This window comes from Sciurus carolinensis, unplaced genomic scaffold (genome assembly GCF_902686445.1).
Source record: "Sciurus carolinensis unplaced genomic scaffold, mSciCar1.2, whole genome shotgun sequence".
Taxonomy (NCBI): Eukaryota; Metazoa; Chordata; class Mammalia; order Rodentia; family Sciuridae; genus Sciurus; species Sciurus carolinensis.
The window spans coordinates 2,387,180-2,406,672 of NW_025920141.1; positions in this window are offsets into that span (position 1 = coordinate 2,387,180).

Below are 19,493 nucleotides of genomic sequence, written 5' to 3' on the forward strand. Positions count from 1 at the left end.
CTCATGGATTTCTCTTTCCCATCTCACCATTCTGATCCCATGGCCTGCCCTCTATCTCTGCCAGAAGGAAGCCTGAATCCTCCTCAATGTGACTCAATGACACTCTCACAGGGAACCACACCACGGGCTCTTCATCACTCAAATGCTTGTTGCCTGCTTCTGAGTCAATGCCATCTCCTCTTACAGTGCCTTCTCATTTCACATCCCTTTCTACTTCCCATCCCTTTTTCCTGTTGCATTTCCTTCTCCTGTCCCATGGCCTCCTCCTGTCCCATCTCCTTCTTCTCTCACATTGCCTTCTCCTGTATTTGCAATCTGAAGCCACATCCCCTCCACCTATCCCATCTCATCCCTCTCATGGTGGTAGGTCACTGCCATAGTCTTCTGTCTCTCCAATGATCCAAAAACTGAGCCCAGAGAGACCATGTTTCACACCCACCAGAGGACTCTTCCTGGGCAAACCACCTACTCTCATAGGTGGCAACTGGAGGTACCTCTTTCAGTAAACCTGATATCCAGAAACTGCTGGAAATACTGGTCAGCAAGACAGAAGAACAGAACATTGGTAATGGGAAGACAAAAGATGAATCAGACCACTCCCTGAATTCTCTGGGAAGCACAGTGAAGTCACTGGGCAAGGAACAGGACATCACCATCCCACAACCCTGGGACACAACTGGCAAGCCAGAGAGCTTTCTTTTCCTCAGCACCTTTTACACCAAGGGCCTGTGGGACCATTTGCAGAAGAAATGCAGCCAGCTCTTTAGGGTCCTCCCCATTCTGCATAGCAAGTTCCTTGTGGCTGCTGTCAGCATGTCTGGACCCTCTGCAGACTTTTCCTGCAAACTTCCTAATTCCATTCCAGTTTAGGTGCTGGCTCCACCCAGACAACTCTATTTCTCTCAGTTCTTGCTCCACCCTGCTGTCCAATTCCAGCCTGTGACTCCAGCATTGACCTGGACCCAGTCCCCATCACTGGCTCAGATCCAGAATCAGGACCAAATCATATCTTCTCCCCCAAGCATGCCATTCCACTTTCCCCTGAACACTGCCTGTGAATTCTCAGGTCCTACAAGTCAAGAGGGTACCCATCTGCTTTGTCCTTCTTTTTGTCAACACCTGGAATATCACCTTTTCATGAAACAACTACAACATAGACAGCCTTTACCTTATTTGATCCAAAAGTCTCAGAACACAGTCATCTCACTTTTGAGAACAGGGCCTCCTGTAACCATAAGCCCATCAACAAGACACCAGCAATTTCCTCAGCCTTCAATTGAGGAGAAACTGGAGCAGCACCTTCAAAGGAGCTTCATGCAACATCCATTTGGACTACCACCCAATATCTACCCATGTCTGAATCTGAAGGAGTCCTGGGACAGAGTCCCAAAACAGGTCAGGCAAAGAATAATTGTGGGTCTTCCTGGAATTCCATGTTTACAGATGACAGCAGCCATGCTATATAGGAAAATTGTTCAGAGAGGCCAGAAATGTTTCAAGGGGGCTTGATTCCTTTGGAGTTAGATCTTTCCAGGTGTGGAAATTATCATGTCTCTGCCCCACCTGGAAATTCAAACACCCACAAGGAAACTGGGGATGGACCATCAATAAAAGGTGAGGAAGCCTTCACAAAAACCTTCCAGGAGCTCTCCCTCTTTGATGCTGACACTTGGTATGTGCTGGAAGCACATGTTACAAATTTAAGAGTGAGGCACAGGTGGGGCCTACCCCTCAAGGTCCTCAAGCACATGAATCCATTCAAGATGAAACACTCTGAGGCTTCACCACTTCCATATCCTCCCCTTCCCTCCTCAGCCTCCTGTAACTCCAGTGCTGACTCCATTGCCCATGATACCAATGTCCTGGGAAAATTCATTCACAAATTTCCAGGATTCCAGAAGGTTGCAAAACCTTCAGTTCCCACCCTGAAGTGTCCTCTCTCTGGCCCCTCCCTTGAGTCCATGCGTGCAAATGCATCTGGTGATATCTGTGGGCTCTCAGAATCTCCATCACCTACACATGAGGGCAGCCTGATCTCTCAGCCCCACAGTTACATTCTTGTGGGAAGAAATTGGAACAGTGATGCTCTTCTCGGTTCTGGAAGAGACACCCTGGAACCAAGTCTCAGCCTTGAATTAGGCACACAAGAGCCATTGCAGACTAGAGGTGTGAGCTTACAAGGATCACACCACAGTCTGACATCAGTTGGGGTAGGATCCCAGTTTTTAAAAGTTGAAGAAATCAGAGACCTTGAGGATGATGAAGTGTTCTGACCGGGCAGTCACCATGGAAATCAGGAAGACATCAAAATCCCCATATGTTCATATTAATCTGGGGAATTCAGAATCTTGGGTAACCAGTAACAGCCCCTCCCCCTTTAGAAGTTCTATTTCCCAGGACCAGGGATACTCATTCCTGAAAGCACACACTGAGCCACAGAACCAGCCTCAGGCTCTGGCTACTGGTGTTATCCTGCAAGACTATGCCACTGAAATGTTCCATGAGGACTGTGCCTCTGAGATTCTCTTGGCTGCAGACATCCTAGCTTCCCAGGAGAGACTATCCAGCTCCCTGTGCATGTCCACTAGCAGTGTACCAACTTCCCAGGGGCTATATGGACTCTTAACTGGGGAAGAGAGCAGCCAGGATCTGCAGGAGCCCCAGATCCTTCAACCCTAGAACCCACATAGGTACAAGGGAAATAAGTTTAGGCCAACTGGCCAGAGAGGGGAGAGTGTATGGCCCAGGTCACAAACCCAGAAACAGAGGTTTGCAGGAGAGTGGCCCTCCTGTGCTGGAGAAATGAGCCTCTCTATCCCTGTAACAGAGGTCATAGACACTGTGTGGGACAAGTCCTCCAAGGCTCCTTCAAACAGGCATTTTGGGACAGAATAAAGAACTTTCTGCAGTATATTTTCCCCAGGAAATGCAAAGGGCAGGCCAACTCCCTACCCAAAATCATGACACCATCAACTTCTACCCAAAGTCCAGGGTCAGTCACAAGCTAACTCTTTACAGACAAAAGTGCATCAGAAGCCCAGGCACTCATGACCACATTTGTAAGGATCATACAGCAGAAAATGAAGTTAAATAATGACCTTTCTGCCTCCAAGAAAAACATACTCAAAGAGGAACCCCAGGCACCTGTGGGAGGCAATCCCATTATTCCAGGGTTCCTCCCTCCCTTGACCAAAGGAGAGTGATGGAAGCTATGGCTTGTGGTCACCAGGTAAGTTCCATGGACCACCACCATCCTATGAACAGAAACAACAACAACTATCAGGCCTTGCTGCACAAGGGGTCTGCACCTCTGGCCAGCACAGATTCAGGGTGGCCAGGTATCTCTGGCCACAACATGTACTATCCAAGACACTGTACCCTTCAGAGACTTTTGTTCTCTGGTCAAAATCAACATGTTTCTCACCCCTGTCCTGCTGGGACAAAGTTTTCCCCATAACTGAGACCATACTGAGAAAAACTGTCCCCATGTGAGCCCATTGTTTGTTTAATAATGGCTTCTTCATAATTGAGGTGAAAACTGTTTTATAATAATACTGTTTTGAATAATTTCAGAGGCTTCTGTCTGTTGTGGTGTATCATAGGGAATGAGGTCATGTCTGTTCTTCATTACAATGGATTCTAGAAGAGACTGGACATGCAGGAAGGTAACAAGAGCATTGAGTACCTACACCTACACCACATCCCCTCATTATACCTTAGGAATTCATGACTTTTGGTCATTACAGAAATAATATAATAGTCTTGGGATTCTAAAAGATGGGACAATCCCATGAGCACTGCTCCTCCTAATGACTGAATCAGCTTTTCCCTCCACCCTCACCTTTGTGGGTTGTGGTATACAGGCTTACCATCGGACTTACTAGTTTCCCATGACACAAAATGGGCCCAGGGAGATTGGGGAGAAGGGAGGTTTCATGGCCTTGAGTTAGAGGTGGTCAAAGCATCTTGGCTGCTAGATACCTTGGTAGCAACAGAGGTGCTTGGAAATCCTGCCTTATCGAGGCTACCATGGATATGGGCCTTGCCAGCTCCTTTTAGCTCAGGCTGAATGACAAGGCCATGTCACCTGCTTTTGCTCCTGCCTGCTTCATCTAGAGCCAGGATGAAAATTACTAGACCAGTGGACAGAATGGAATTGCAGCTCAGTGTGTGAGGGAACTGCAAGTCGGCCTCTCAGGCCTGTGTCACATGCAGCACACCACCCGTCAACCACCATTGATGGCACAAATATGCATGCAATATCCATCTGACAGTTGGGGGACAGTGGGCATAGCAGGGATGTGGAGGATTGAAATAGTGCCAAAGAGAGAGGCAGAGTAACATGGTGATACCACAAATTGTGTCCTCAATGGGAAGCCCTTGAACTCCCAGAACCAGTGACCAACCTGGGGGGAGGAGACATTCTGATTTCAACCTGGCTCCAGTCCTGCACACCCTGCTCTGGCTCCCAGGTCACAGGCCTGGAGAAGCCTTTTTAGCAATGACACAGGCTAGAGAGGATGTAACCTCTTTGATACAGAAGATTCACTTCCTGATATTATGTTGAATAAGGGTGAATGTCTTTGCCTCTTTAATTACAGAAGGGATGATTTAACAATTGGTGAAGTAGCCAGGACTAGGGAATTCTAGCTATGAGTTCCAGTTTAGTGACATTTAGACATACACATGGTGCTCTCATGTCATCTACAGTAGAAAGGTGGGGACCTACAAAGGCCAAAGGGGTGGTCTGGGAACATGTCCACAAGTACTGATGAGTGCATGAATGGATTCTATGGGAATTGGGAACTGAGGGCCACAGATGACCTGGATTTCTCCTTTGAAGACAATAGTAGCCACTCTAAGAGGTCATTTCCCTGAGCAGAGAAATAACCTCTGAGCCTGGGCTGGTGCTGGGCTCTGGAGGCAAGAGAATGATGTCTTCAGCAGTAGATTTGGAGGGGCTAGTGTGCAGAGGCTGCTGAACTTGTGGGATCCTGTTTTACTCCAGTGAATAACTACAGAGCATGGGTGGAGAGGCCTGGGGAGTGAAGGAACTGTGCGTCTGGTTTGTCATCAAGTTCAGTGGGGCCTGATCCTAGTGTCCTGGCAGAGCCCAGCTTTGTTGACTGAGAACACTTCCTATCAGTCATTTTCACCTTGAACATCTGGGTCATTGGAGGTTGTGGTGACCATTCTTGCTTTCTGTGTCCAGTGAACCCAAGAGGATCTGAGATACTCCCATGAGGTACTGGTAATCCCTGTTCAGGCTGCTCAGGGTGGCTGAGACCACATGCAGAGGACCTGTGGCAGTGGGCATGGCTGGGAGCCAGAGCACTAAAGCCTCAGAGGTCAGGGTAAGGCAGTGAAACCAGCTATGGCACAGGAATTGGATGTGTCCTGAGAGCCACATCCAGGCAGCCCATGTGCTAGACCACTACCCAGTTACTCCTCCTTCCCTGTCCTGCTCCATTCAGGGGACAAAGGTACGGTGATGACCTGGATTCTTCTGTGCCCTGAGTCCTCTTTCTCTGACACCAGCCCTGCCATAGCACACAATCTACAGGAGGCTCAGTATGTTCTAACTGCATTGTTCTTTTCCCAGGGGCCTGAGACTCACAAGTCAGCCCCCAAGGAATTTTGAATAAGGATACAGACCCACGAAGTGGAAGGGTGACTCAGTTGGGCTCCTGCTCATTAAAGAGACACCACAAAGAATTGGCAGACCCCTACTGTGGGGAAGGTTGTGCATGGTTTCCCTGGGTTTCTTTCTAGCTCACCTCAAGGAGTTCCTGGTTATTACAGGGGGTTTTGATACACCTCTGCATCTTGTGCCAGTTAACTTTACCCTATTCCTTACTGTCATTTAACTTTATTTGCATTCCATTTTTATAGTACTAGAAATCTTGTGCCTTCAGAGATGCACCCTCAATAACTCTACCATTACCATTCTCCCCTCCAGAGAATGCCTATGTATTCTAGTTACTGTTTTCCCTATTATTTACTCAGCATTATCCCCAGACTCTATCCTTGCCTCATGAGTCAGGGGCAGTGGGAACTGAGCATGTGACCATGAGCCATGAGTGTCCAGCTGACTGAGACCCATGATCATGAGCCTCAGGCCACAAGAGCAGAGCCCTGTGCTGGAGCATTTTCTCTGGAGTGTGCATCTTGTTCCCTCACAGAGCTCTGCAGAAGAAGCTGAAATTAAGTACCTACCACCAGTAACTCATGCTTCATTGAGCTTGTTTCCTACTTCCTTCCATCTAATGGAGTACTTCAAGGAAACCACTTTTAGAATCATGTCTACAGCAGGTGCTAGTCTTCCAAGCAAAGTCTTCATTTCAAAAGAAGTTCACAGAGATGAGCTGTGATTCATGACCAGGACAAGTTCTTTAAAATCTCAGCCATGCTGCTCCACTGCAACTTAGCACACAAACCACCTCATGAGAAGTTCATTTTGCAGGTGATTCTTACACATTTGAGCAACTAAAGCTAGGAGTACAGTTTAACATGTATGAGATTTATGAAATTACAGTGGTGTGCATAGTGTCTGTTTCATTTAATATTAGAAATAAGTGCTGTAACAATTTCTGTTTCTTTCATCACTGTCCTTTCCATTATTAATGAAAGTCATTTCCATGGAATTATGGATAAAAACATTGAGATTAAAATAATCAGAGAAAAACTAACTGGAATGGAAAAAATGCTGCACTAATTGAAGACTTAACTATAAACTTTTAAGATATTTTATAAAATACAAGGGTTACTATTTTAGTCTCATTTCTCACTGCTCTGCCTAAAGAAACCATCCAGAACAACTGTGAAGAAGAAAAGTTCATTTCAAGGCTTCATAGTTTCAGAGGTCTTAGTCCATGGAAGGTCTGCTCCATTCCTCAAGGCTTGAGGTGAGGCAGACAATCATGGTGGAAGAGTTTGCCAGAGGGAAGCAGCTCACATGGTAAGCAGGAAGCAGAGTTTATTCTTTAGATATAAAATATATACTCCATAGCCATGCTACCAATGAACCACTTCCTATAGCCACACCCTACCACTTCATTTATCATTTATTCAGTTAGACCCTATCAGGGGATTAATTCACTGATTGGGATAGGAATCTCACAACCCAATCATTTCTCCTCTGAACCTTCTTGCACTGGCTCACACATGAGCTTTTGGGGTACACCTCACATCCAAACCATAACATTTTCCTATCACCATCTTTTGTCCCATCACCTACTCCTATTCTATCACCATTGTCCAGGCCCATAACTTTCTCCAGTTTCATTACCTTTTTCTGTTCCATTGCCATCTTCTGTCCCATTGCCTTATCCTCTCACAGCAATCTCAGGCCATGTTCTCCACCTATCCCATTTCATCGCTCTCCTAGTGGAAGATGGCTGCCAAAGACTCATTCCTCTCCAGCTCCACACAGAGTAATTCAAGAGAGATCATGTTTCCCACCAACAGAGGACTTATTCTGAGTAAACAAACCTCTACTACAGGTAGAGGCTGAAGGTACCTCTTTCATTAACTCTGCTGTCCAGAAACTGTTGTAGGCAATGGTCAGCATGAGAGCAGAACTGAACATTTGTAATTTGAGAATAAAAAAGAAATCAGATGACTCCCTCATTCACTGGGGAGCACAGAAAAGTCATAGGGTAGGGAACAGGACACTTCCACCCCACAAGCCTTCTAGAAAAAAAAAGGCAAACACCAACAGCTTTCTGTTCCTCAGCAGTTTTCTTAAAACAAAAACAAAAACAAAGTCTTGGAAGATCACTTACAGAAAAATGTAGCCAGCTTTTGTGGGGACTTCTAAACAGCAATGCTGTGGAGCCTTCTATAGGGATCCCCACTAGACATCCAATTTTATGCAATGGAATCTCTAATTCCATACCAGTACAAGCTCAGACTAAAACCCATAACACTTTTCTCCCAGCCCTTCCTCCACCATGTTCTCAAAACTCAATCTTTGACTCCAACCTTATCCTGGTCCCCGTCCCAAGCACTGACTCAGATTCAGAACCAGGGTCATCAAACACTGTCTCTTTACATACTGTCAGCCATTCCCACTGGATGGTATCTGTTGCATTTTATGCCCTACAACCCAAGATGGGGATAGAACATTTTCTGTTCTAACTGCTTTTTAACACTTAGAACACCACCTTTTGAAAAATCAACTAAAAAGCATGAGGGTTTTTCCCCTATGTGATCAAAACAACCCAGAAAATCTTTAGATAACTCACAGCCAGCACATGGCCTCCCAGAAACAAGTCCACTGCCAGACTTCCAAGGCATTTTATCAGCAATGAAAAATTGTAAAAACTGAAGTAACACCCATGAGAAGAGGATCACTCAGCACTAGAGTGGAGTATTCCACAAGATCCAGCTATCTTAAGACCCAGGGGAGACCAGAATAAAACTGCCAACCACTGATATGACAAAGGACACTTATGGATCTTTCTAAAGCTCCACATTCCAGATGGTAGCAGCCAGAAGGGCAGGGAACCCAGAAATTCTCCAGGTGGGGAAATACTCAGGCAACAATCTGGGGTACACTCTGAGATGATCCTAGAAGAGCTTCCCAATGAACTTTCCAAGGGTCATCTCTGAGAAAAAATCAGGAAGGTACTTGATGAGACCCTCAGGAAATATGCAGGAAATGATTCACCAAGAGACCCAGACAAGAAACATATACATATCTTGCATGTACTTTCAAGAAGGAAGTTGGAGCAGACCAAAAAGACATGAATCCTGTCTGTAGTTGTAATTAAAGGTTTGCAACATACCATCTTTTTGTCCTGCCTGAAAATTCAAACACATGGAACCTGGGGATGGACCATCTATAAAAATTTGGGAAACCTGCAGAACACCTCCCAGGAGCTCTACCTCCTGGATGCTGAAACTCAGCAGGTGCCAATAACACATATTAAAAGTCTCTGTGTGAGGCACAGATGGAACCTAAATCTCAAGGTCCTGAAGTACATAAACCACTTCAAGTTGAGGAAGTCTAAGCCTCAGTCCTTCCATTGTCTGCCTTTTCATATCAACCTTCTATGATTCCAGGGCTAACACCTTTGTCCACAATGTCAGTGTCCTGTGAGAACACACTAAGAAAGGTCTCACCCTGCAGAATCCTCTCCCTGGTCTCTCACTTAAGTCCCACAGCAGGACTCCATCTTGTGAAACCTGTGGACCCTCAGAGGTCTTCCTTTCAGGACCACATAGGTCCTGTGGGTAAAACCTGGCACAGCAATATTGTCCTGGGATCTTGAAGGGGCACCTGGGAGTCAAATCCAAGCCCAGAATAGGGAGGCATGGGCAAGTGAAGAGTAGAGGTGGGCTCACAAGAACCATATCACAGCATGCCAACACTAGGTCAATGAATACTTCCGAACTTCAAAGGCTGAAGACAACAGGGACAGAAACCTGAGAAGCCCCTGACAAGGTAGTCACTATGAGAACCAGCAGGATGTTCAACTTTCAAATTGTTCATGTGAATCTGAGAAGTTCTGGGAAAAGTAAAATCCCCTCCCCCCTCACAGAATACTCCTGCCTGAGAACAGATGCTGAGTTAGACAACCAGCCTCAAGATATGGCCATTGGCATCATCCTTCAAGGCTTTGCCACTGATGTGTTCCTTCAGGACTGCACCCCTGACATCCTGGCTTCCCAGGAAACTCTGTCCACCATCCTGAACATATCCAGCAGCAGTCCACCAACATCTCAGGGAATGTGTGATCTCTTAAACATCAAAAAGAGCAGCCAGGAACTGCAGAAGCCCAAGATCCTAAACTTGCAGAACCCATAGAAGAACAATAGCAAAAGGTTTGGTCCAATTGACAAAGAGAGGGCTGTGTGTGGCCCAGGTCAGGCATCCAAGAAGGATGGTTTTCAGGAGGGAAGCCTTGTCATGCTGGTGGATGTACCCCCTGCACAGGTAGGGAAATCAGAGACACTATGGGGACATGTCCTCCAAGGCTCCCTGTAGCCAAAGGACAGTCTCCATCAGAGGCACTTTAGGAACAGTATAAATAACTTTTTCAAGAGTATATTCCCCAATAAAGGTAAAGGGAAGGCACATTACTAGAAAAAGGTAAATTGTCATTATCCATTTCCCAATCCTCATGTCAGTAGCAAGCATAAAGTTTAGAGATGACAGTCAGGTGTAGGGGTAACAGCTGATGCCCAGATACTCATAATCATTGTTTAATGAATCCAAGAGTTGAAAGTGGGGCTTCAGCATGAACCTTCTCCCTCCAAGGATAATTTGTACAAACAAGAACTCCAGACACTGATTGGTAGATATTCCTGTTGCCACAAGAGTTCCTCCCCCTAGAGCAAAGGAGAGTGATGTGTAATTTTGGCCTGTGGTCACCAAACTCACCACAAGGGACACAGCCATCCTATCAAGAAGAGATGGATGAGTGACAGGGATAGCAATCAGACCTTGCCTCCTAGGGTGTCTCTAAACCACTCACCAGCCCCTTTCAGCATAGGCCTATGAGAGCAGGCCACCATTTCACTGTCACAGACACTGTCATCTTCAGAGAAATTTGTTTTCTGATGAATACCATCATGCTTCTCATTTCTTTCCTCTTGGCAATCTTTACCCCAAAAACATCTCATTCCACATGGAGGAAAAGATTTTGTCATGACCATATCGTGCTGTGTTAAGAGCATCTTCCCACTTAGATGTCTACTGCTTCTGAACACAGGATCTTTCTCATCTGAGGTAGGGTCTTCTTTATTTCCCATGGTGGAACATTGGGAAGGGGTCAGCTTATGCTCTTCCTCACAGAGTATTCTAGGAGGGAGAAGATAGGCAGAGAGGTAAAAGTGACATTGAGTACCACCCTCACCCGATTCTTCATTGCATTATGTATTTATCATTTGGTTATCACATACACAAATAATAGAAAACTCTCAAGACTTGCCAGTATGGGGTCACCCTACACAAACCATTCCTGAAGATCCCTCAACTTGCCTTCCCCTTTCTTTCCCCCTCCCTTGAAATTTGGGCAGCTGTGGAGAGAAGTGTATAGAAGCACCGTTGGTCATAGTAGCTTCACATAGGAGAAGATAAGCTCAGGAAAGTTGGGGAGGGGCTTAGTGTGCTTGCCCTGAGTTCACAGTTGGGAGAGTCTAACCCCTCATATATCTGTGGGGGGCTGGGGATTGAACTGATGACTCTTTACCACAAAGCTATAGGGTATTCCCCCAGGGCTGTTAGTTTTTTACTTTGAAACAGGGTCTCATATTAAGATGATGAGTCTGGTCTCAAACTTGGGACCACATTTCTCTCTTTCTCTTTTCTCTCTCTGTCACAAATGCATGCATGCACACGTACACACACACACACACACACACACACACACACACAAACACCCATGAAAACTAATATACCACATGTTGTGGAAGTGCTACACACCAGGCACTGTAGTTAAATTGGAATAAGTATTGATTTAAAAGAGAAAAAGTTTTCTGCTTCTAAGAATTGTACACTGCAGGACAGAAAACACACAATTACCAAGAACCCCTCAGCCATTAAGTTTGAACTAGAGTTAGGGCCCATAAGCCCAGTATTCAGCAAGAAAACTGTTAAACCCTCTCTGCACCATGACTCTGCCTTCTACCTTCATCCCTCACAACAGTGCTCCATAGGTGCAGGCCTGGAGCACATCACAGTCTTCTGAGAGACAGAGGGAATGGCTCAGTCTCCCACTTATGGAAGCCGATAGAAATGTCAGGAACACAAATGTGAGACCCCTCTTGGACCCCCTCAATAGCCCTTCTCATGAGACCAGTATCTTTCCCAGACCTGCCTTTCCTTCTTTCCTATTCACAGAGCCACCAAAATTCCTACAGTGAAAGCCACATGAGACATGCCTTCCTCACAATCCTCTTGTGTGACCTTACCTGGTTAAAATAAGTTTAGCATCTCATTCACTGCCCCAAGTCCTGCAGGGTGTGGCTCCTGGGGGCCTCTGTGGCCTTGTTCTCACCAAGTCCACTCAACACAGTGCACTCAACACAATCTGGGGTTTCCCTGAACCATTCTTGATGCTGTTCCTTCCCAGGAACCCTGCGTGATTTCCCTGTGCATGGAATGTCCACCCCCAAAGAGACAGGGCTCTTTCCTTTCTCAATGGACTTCTCCCTGAGTGCCCATCCCAAAGATATCCCATGGTCCCTAGGCAGGTGTTTTCTGTTCTTCCTTGTTCATGCATCTTCCTGGCCCACGTCTATCTGTGGTATTTAAGTATTCATTCAATGTCATACCCTCTTCCTCCGTGTACAAGGTCATGAGAAGCTGTGTGCCAGAATCAGGCACTTGGAGTATAACCACAAGTACTGATGAGTGCATGAATGGATTCTATGGGAATTGGGAACTTAGGGCCACAGATGACCTGGATTTCTCCTTTGAGAGCAGTAGGAGACACTCTGAGAGGTCATTTCCCTGAACCCAGAAGCCACCTCTCCTGAGCTGATGCTGTGCTCTGGACGCAAGAGAATGGTGTCTTCAGCAGTAGATTTGGAGAGGCTGCAGTGTAGAGGCTGCTGACCTTGTGGGATCCTGTTTTACTCCAGAGAGTAGCTACAGAGCATGGGTGGAGAGGCCTGGGGAGTGAAGAAACTGTGCATCTGGTTTGTCATCAAGTTAAGTGGGGCTTGATCCTAGTGTCCTGGCAGAGTCCAGCTTTGCTGACTGAGACCCACCACACACTACACTTCTCACTGTCATTTCCACTAGGAAAGAAAGCAGTTTCCATGGAATTATGAACAATGGTTATGAGACTGAGACAGGAGTTAAGAAATATCTTGAATGGAAAAACACAAACCTGAACTAATGAAAGACCTAATTTAGGATACCTTAAATTTTACAAAACACAAGGTTTTCTATGTGGCAGCAGCTAATGAAATAAGGAATCTAAATGTAGTTGTTTTGTTTGTTAATCAAAAGAATATTTAAATTCCATACCTTACTGAATTGTGGTGGTAACCATGAGTGTGAGCAAGGTGAACATTCTCATGTCTTTATCTTGTTAACCTTACTAAAATTCATGAATAAAATGAAAATTAGAAAATATAAACAATATAAATGTATTTTATCCTACTTTATTGTTGTTTACCTAATGATGTCCATGGGATTCCACTCTTCATTTCAAATTATTACATACTTTTATAAATATTCCCTGAAATATTATTAATTAGTAACACATTACTAAACTTATATGTGTAATGAACATGATTTCTTAGAATTTTCTTCCAATAATGTATTGCAGGATCAGGTTCTCTAATGAAAATTTCTCACAATCAGAATTATACACATGGAAGGCATATTGTCTTCTTAAAAAGATTCTCTACCCTGTATACTCCCACCTCTTTTAGTATTGCCACAGATTTCAGGGTAATTAAAAAATATTTCTTTTTCCTCTACAACAAAGTGGAGTTCAACACCACAGCCTAGTGGAACAGCAGTTTCTCCCTTCCATCCTCTGACATCAGATACCCCCAAAACACCTGTGCAGTACTGGCACCTCCCTGGGTGTGGATGACACAATCAACATTTCCCTCACAAGGGCAGAAGCAACTCCTTGCACAGTTCTCCTTTGCATGAGGGGCTTTTCCATGCTCAGGTGATCACAAGAAGCTGATAAAAGGGTGCATGAAATGGCTCCATCTCTTTGTTTATGACTATTGTTCATGAGGGCAATGGGACATTTCTTATGCTTTACTAAGTAGAAGTCAGGCATCACTCATCTTGAAAGCATATGTGGTCCCCACAAACAGAAGGCTTTTTCCTTCCACAGGGAACTCTGGATTATACCATGGAAAGTGGGGAACAAATAACAACACCTACACCAGGAGTTGCTCCCTCTGTGAGGTGCTTAAGTGTTTGGTGCATTTGAAAGTCAGTAGGGAAACACTAGTCCCTTCCAAGTGTCTCATGGGCATATCTGTAGGATTAGGAGTCCTGACCACACTCCACAGGGTCCATAATGAAAAAAGGCTATTCTGGCATTCTCAAGCACTCTCCATCATCTCCCCACTCTCCAAACACCCCTATGTGTTTCAGGGCAAGCCTCTTATTCCCATGACTGATCCTAAGGACATGACAATTTAATTCATGCAAAATGGTGGGAACTGAGTCTGGTTAGTGATACCTGTAGGCCACCTTTAGCACCTGGATCCCAGGTTACCAGTGAATCAGTTACACATGTGGCCTCAGGTCCCCCCACCCAGTATATTCTCTGCACCCTGAGCACCCCACCTGACAGAGAGAGGGCACCTCCAAGAAGGTCAGAATTTAGTCACAGTCACTGCCTCAAGAGAACCCAAATCAGTATGCTCTCCAGTCCAAGGCCCACAGTCAACTGCACAGGAATGTTACTTCAGATGTTCTAGGAGGCCCCATGCCCTGCCCCCTCAAGTCTCCCAAGGGCTGTGGGCCCAGATAAATAATAATTATACAGTATCATTTTGGGAATAATAGAAAGGGAAAAAGTCTATTGTGTCCAATACAGACAAATTATTTTTAAAATTTTTCATTTGAGGTTAATTGAATCCATGGATGAAGACTCCAGATAAAGAAGGTCAAGAATATACATTGTATAAACCACAGCACATTATACAAAAGGGACTGCTCATACTTAATACAAATAAAAGCCTCTGTGCCTAATGGCTCTATGGTGACCCTCAGGGAAAGTTTCTTGTTAGTGGGACAATAATAAAGGCACTTCAAAGGTCCCCGTGGCAATGCCTCATTCTTGCAGTTGTGATTAGTTTACCATTGGCATGACTAGTCACCTGGCAGATGAAGTCCAGAGACATGGAGAAGATTCTATCAGGGTCCTCATTGTTCCCTTAAGAGTCTATAAGTTTGTGGCAGGAATCTCCTTAAGTCACAGTCCATTCTGAGTTGTTCAAATACAATGAGACCATGTCTAAACAAGTCCTATAGAGGGACAACCACAGCTGCAGTCATCACTCGATGCTTGGATGGAATAACTGCAGAGTCCCCCACTTCAGACCTTCTGTATGGAGGATGCTCATCTTCACTATGGAGCAGGATTCACAGGGACCTGGACTCTCTGGGTCAGGGAGGTACCTTTACCACTTGCTCACTAACAATGAGGAAGACAAGGATGCCCCTTCTGCTTGATATGCACACACAGATTCCAACACTTTCTTCCTCATGTCAGCTGCCTGTACCACATGGTTCTGGGAACTGCACTGGTGCCCAGGAGATGCTGCTTTATAGGAACAATGTTCAATTTTATACTTTATAGAGCCTCTAAATAAACAAAACATTTGATATTCCCAAATCTATATGTGATGTATTGTCTTTGTTTTGCCTTGGGCAATAAAATGTAAAAATATTAAAAAATAAAACAAAAAGTGAAAAACTTCTAACTGATTTTATGACTTCAATTTCTTAATAGAAAGTAAATTTTAATGCAGAATTTAAGAAGGTCACAATCTCAGTATTGAGGGTAGAAGCTTTAATCAGACACATTTTACTTAAGACAAACCTATCACATCATTCTTGCTGCTCTCTTTCCCCATAGACCTGAACCTACGCTTAACTTGGATTCCATCTTAGCCAACCAGTAGGAAAATGTAAAATGACCTCATTTTATTCAACAGTGTTGACAAGACCCACTGAGACTTCACCACATCCTTTTAGGAAGATTGATGTTGGAGGTGTCGTACTGTAGCAAGATGAGAGGCAATGTGTGTATAAGCTTATACCATGTCTCCAAGGTGATCATATATTTAAAATATCAATTATTCTCACAACATCACTAGAAATATCAGATTGGCCTCATGAATGAATTAAATCACTGTTTTACCTTTGAGGAGGGATATTCTGCACATCCACTTTGGATTTTGGATTTATACTTTATGTATGACTACTAACACTGTACCCAAGACCACTCATTTTTATCAAGCAATCAACCCCTTGACAAGATGTCCTTAGTGGTCTATGGGCTGTTTACTAAATGACTAATGCATGAGATCACTTATCATCACTTCCTAGGGTAACAAAGTGTGCTACCTCACCCTCCTCACCATGCCCCGTGAGCACCCCAGCTACAAACAATATGGTAGCCCTGAGTTCCATGATTCTCACCAGAGACAAGAAAACTTTCTATACTTGCCTAATATGATTTAAACATGTGCCCTCTAATTGATATGTGGTCTCAACCACCAACATTTCACAATGTGATTTTTATTAGGAAATCAGGCCTTCAAAGAAGTAATTAAGGTAAAATTAGGTCCTTATTATTGGCCATAACCCATTTTGACTGGTGATCTTTAAAAAGAACAAAGTATTCTGGTAAAGGAGTGAAGTGCCAAACAATACTGCTATACCCAAGCAATGTTAATCTTCAAGAAAACAGGAGACATAAAGACCTTGGATAAGAGTAAATTAAGCAAATGCATGACAACTAAACCATCTTCACGGAAGACTTTTTTATTGTTTGGATCCAGAAAGTCCACGAAAGGCTCATACTGGGACAGCTTGATCCCCAATGCAGTAGTATTCAGAGGTGGGCTTTTAGGTAATGATTGATTTATGAGGACTCTGACATTTGATGTGGATTGACAAATTCATAATATAAATGGACTTTTGGGAGTTGATGGAATCTGTAGGAAGTGGGATCTAGTTGAAGGGTGTGTGTCTTTGGGGACACTACCTTGGCAACTATATCTTGTCACCAGTCTCTTCTTGTCACTTTCTCTGCCTTCCAGCTACCAGGAGGTGAGAAACTATACTCTTCCACACCCACCTGCCATGATATTCTGCCTTACCTTAGACACAAATTAATGGAGATTGACAACCACAGAATGAAACTTCTGTAAACATGAATGAAAACATGTCTTTCTTACTTCAAGAGTTTTTCTCAGGTATTGTGTCACAGGAATGAAAAAATAGGATAATATGAAAAAGAATACTGTACCTAGAAGAAGAAGGAAGATAACATCAGCAAATATGAAAAAGTAAATCCCACTAGAGGTGTAGACACAAAAATGAGATTAATTAAATAATCATACATTATCAATATAGTAAACCATCAAACTTCTAAGAAAGAAAAAAAGATGGAATATTCAAAAGCATCAGTGGAGAAAAGATCAAACTAACAGAAACAAGTATGCACCATTGATCATCACCCTCAATGTGAATGTTTTTATTTTCATAAAAGATGCTAACTGGTTAAATGGATTAAAAAATAAGACCTAATTATAAGCTGCCTACAAATAACTTAACCTCATGTGTAAAGCCATATACAAAGAGAGAGTGAAAGGACAGAAAATGATATTCACAATAAAGGGAATCCAAAAGTAAAAAGGAGTAGCTACATTTATAATTCACAAAAGGACTTTAAAACAAAATCAGAAGAGAAAAGAAGGTCATTTTACATTGATCAAAGCAACAATTCCTCACAAAGATATAATTATTATAAACATATAAATGATAAATCTTAGAGCACACAATTTAAAAAAACATGATTATACACAAGTGGAAAGATAGGCCAGGAAAATACATCATCCAGATCCCACCAAAAAATCGGAAACATCAGATTTACATTATATCAATGATCAAATAGAATTTACAATCATCTCCAAAATATTCCATCCAACAGCTGCAAAAACAAATTATTGTCTTCAGCACAAACAAAAAAAGTCTTCTAAAATGGATGATATATTAGGCCATGAAGCAACTACAACCAAATTTTTTTAAAACAAATAATTTCTTGTATTTTATCTGGTCACAGTTAAAAGAATTCAGAAATATCTGTGGAAATCACACAAAGACGTGGAGATTGAGCAACACAATAATATATGAACAGTACACTATACAAGTAATCAAAGAGGAAATTTTAAATCTCCTATAATCAAATGAAATGGAGGCATAACATGCCATACAGGGAAAGTTCTGCTGATAGGCAAGTTTATAGTAATGATTATGTATATCAAAAAAATTGAGATCAATATTATCATGCTTTATCATAATGTCTTCAAAAGCAAAAACAAACCAAATCAAAATTCATGGGAGGAAAGAAAGAATAAAGATCAGAGAAGAAATAAATAAATTAGAGACTGAAAGAATACTACAAAGGATCAATGAAACAAAGGGTTGGTTCTTGGAAACAAACACATTAACAAATCCTTAGCTAAACTGACAAGAAGAAAAAGAAATCCCAAATGAATAAAGCAAGAATTAAAAATGGAGTTTTAAGCCAGATACAGTGAAATTTAAAGGGTCATTAGGAAAAATTTTGCGAAACTCAATGGCTAATAAATAAGAAGTCTACAAGAAATGGAAACATTTCTGACACATATGACTTACCAACATTGAACCAAAAGGATATAAAATAAATAGATCAATGGCAAGCATTGATAAGTATTGAGATTGAAGCAGTAATAGAAAGTTTTCTGATTAAATGGAAAAAAATAAAAAGTTCCTAGGACCAGATGGAATCATTGCTGAATTTTACCAAAATTTTAAAGGACTAACACATGTGCTGAACTAACTTAATTATAAAACCTGGAAAAAAAAGTTTTCCAACTCATTTTATAAAATCAGTATTACCCTGCTAACAAAACCTATAAAAGACACAGTGGAATAAAAGTTATAGAACAATATCACTGATAAACATATATATAAAAATCTAATAAATACTTTCAGATTTAATTTAATAGCACATGAAAAAGATAATATGCAATGATTGTGTTTGTTTCATTCCAAGGATGCAGCAAAGATAAACACAAAACAACAAATGTAATATAGCACATAAATAAAATCAAAGAATAATAATCACAAAATTATCTCAATAGATGCAAAAATCCTTTGATAATATTCAGCATTGTCATTATAATGAAAACCCTGAATAAATTCTACAAAGTATGATCATGTCTCAGCACTGTGAAGGCTATATATCATACTAAACTGATAAAACTGAAAGCACTTCCTGGATGATATGAACAAGACAAAGATGCCCACTCTCACCACCCTTATTCACCATAGTACCAGAAATTGTAGCCAGAGAAATTAGGCAAGAGAAAGTGAATTGTTTGCCAGCAATAAAGTACAACAACCAATTATTTTAGTTGACTGATGATATGATTGTGTATGTACCTAAAAAGCTGTAAAAAATTCATCAAAAGACTTTTAGAACTGATAAACTAATTCCATGAAGTAGGATTCAATATCATTACACAAAAATCAGTTGCTTTTGTATACAACAATACTGAATTCTCTAAGAAAGTAATCAGGAAAATGATGTAATTCACAGCAATGAAGAAGGGGGAGATGAAGGAGGGGGAAAGAGAGGAAAATGTACAACATCTTTAGCCATCACAGAAATGAAAAAACAAATCAACAAGGAGATTACATCTTACCCACTTGGGTAAGATGATTAGTCCAATGGACTAATAATTATAAAAAAAGTAACAAACAAACCCTGCTGATGATGTGGAGT